Raw genomic sequence first — 2,500 nt, 5'->3', positions numbered from 1 at the left:
AACTGGTCCCAAGTCAGCTTCTACCTATTATTCTCTACTGTATATGTAGTTTGTCTCCTGGAAACGGATCCCAAGTCAGCTTCTACCTATTAATCTCTACTGTATATGGAGTTTGTCTCTGGACACTGATCCTGAAGTCAGCTTATTCTCTACTGTATTATTTGTCTTGATTTCAATACATTGAGCTCTACATCCCAGTGTTCTTTCTTTGACTCCAATTAGAGCATTGAGCCCTACATCCCAGTGTTCTTTCTTTTGACTCCAATTAGAGCATTGAGCCCTACATCCCAGTGTTCTTTCTTTGACTCCAATTAATGCATTGAGCACTATATCCCAGTGTTCTTTATTTGACTCCAATTAGAGCATTGAGCTCTACATCCCAGTGTTCTTTCTTTGATTCCAATTAGAGCATTGAGCTCTACATCCCAGTGTTCTTTCTTTGACTCAATTAGAGCATTGAGCTCTACATCCCAGTGTTCTTTCTTTGACTCAATTAGAGCATTGAGCCCTACATCCCAGTGTTCTTTCTTTTGATTTCAATTAAAGCATTGAGCCCTACATCCCAGTGTTCTTTCTTTGATTTCAATTAATACATTGAGCCCTACATCCCAGTGTTCTTTCTTTGATTCCAATTAGAGCATTGAGCCCTACATCCCAGTGTTCTTTCTTTGATTCCAATTAGAGCATTGAGCCCTACATCCCAGTGTTCTTTCTTTGATTCCAATTAGAGCATTGAGCCCTACTTCCCAGTGTTCTTTCTTTGATTCCAATTAGAGCATTGAGCCCTACTTCCCAGTGTTCTTTCTTTGACTCCAATTAAAGCATTGAGCCCTACATCGCCTCCCGTAGTGATAGAGTGGTGTTGAGTCGCCCCCTATCTGCCGTCCGAGTAGTGCTGCAGCAGTCTTAGACCAGACCAAGACAGTATGTAGCTGACATGGAACAGCCCACTACAACTACAGCTCAACTCCGTGTGGGCCACGACAAGGCCAAATGCATTTATATAGCTTCAAAATATATATATTTTTCAGCGGTAAGTGCCAATATGGAGGCTCAGTGGCTTCAAAACAGCACCCCTGTTAGTCACCTAGTGTATATATAAATCACTGGGCAAACTCTCGCTCCCACTCTTGCCTTTTTTGTCAGTGTTCTCAAGTTCAGAAATCCCCTGGGAATCCTCCCAATCTACATCGGAGGCAACATTTGCTTTATTTTACTGAAGTTTGTTTGTTAGGCTAAACTTTAGTCGAGATACGCGATTCGTGATATCGTTTTATACTGAGTTGAACGCTTGTTGGGCGACTTTAGTCTCGGTGGTGGTTGTGTTGTTTTTCCCTGTTGTCCACTTCGCTGGTTCTTTATTTGAGAAGAGAACACATCAACTCTAAACCAAAATGGACACGGGAGTATCTCCAGCTCGCGCAACTCTGCGGGTCGGCGCATAACGGATACATAAACAGGATCTATTTTAATGGACGACAAAATCTTCTTTTTTCATTTGATAATCCTAACCACTTAAACTTTTAGGCTAATATAAATGTATTAAAGCGAGGAGTGGATTATCTCGTATCATGTCTTTCGATTTGGATATCGAAATAGCTTCAATTTATACCAAGTCGGATAACCCTGCTATTAATAATATGGTATAATCGAACTGTGGCCTATTGAATGGGAGGTAGACTGACTCTTCTCGTATTATGAAACGGTTCTGCTGAAGTTGGGTGGTGGTTGGTTTACAAACACGGACCAGTCGGAGTGCCAGTGAGCTCGAGCCGCCGCCGCTGCTGGCTGAGCCACCCGAGAGGCGGGCGGCGCGGACAGGATCCGGGAAAGGGACGCGGTGGAGAGCAGAGTGCCTGGCGGAGGAGCCGAGTTATGCTTGCACGAGAGGCGTGTCAGAGGCGGCTCGTGAAGATCCTTCTCCTCGGTGCTGGAGAGAGCGGCAAATCGACCTTCCTCAAACAGATGAGGATTATTAATGGGAAAGAGTTCGACAAGAAAGCTCTACTCGACTTCCGGGACGACAATCTTTGAGAATATCATAAGGTAGCCAAAATAAATACTTTTAGATAAGAGTTGTGACTCATGCAGTAACAGGCTCAGTACGGTAGTACATTTCTCCCAAGAGAAAACAACGTTATTCAATCAATTCCCGCGCACGGTATTGACGCGCATTAGGCAGAGGCCCATCCTAGCGTTCATCCAAAAGCTCAAGTTCTGAGTGTTGATCCTTATTGGACACTTGATATGGGGTCCAAGTCATGTATTTCTACTGTATATGTAGTTTGTCTCCTGGAAACGGATCCCAAGTCAGCTTCTACCCTATTATTTCTTACTGTATATGGGTTTGTCTCCTGGAAATTGTCCCAAGTCAGCTTCTACTCTATTATTCTCTACTGTATATGTAGTTTGTCCTGGACACTGATCCCAAGTCAAGCACCTATTATTCTCTACTGTATATGTAGTTTGTTCCTGGAAACTGATCCCAAGTCAGCTTCTA

This window comes from Oncorhynchus nerka, linkage group LG15 (genome assembly GCF_034236695.1).
Source record: "Oncorhynchus nerka isolate Pitt River linkage group LG15, Oner_Uvic_2.0, whole genome shotgun sequence".
Taxonomy (NCBI): Eukaryota; Metazoa; Chordata; class Actinopteri; order Salmoniformes; family Salmonidae; genus Oncorhynchus; species Oncorhynchus nerka.
The sequence above is the reverse complement of the archived record's forward strand: the minus strand, read 5'-3'. Positions refer to the sequence as shown.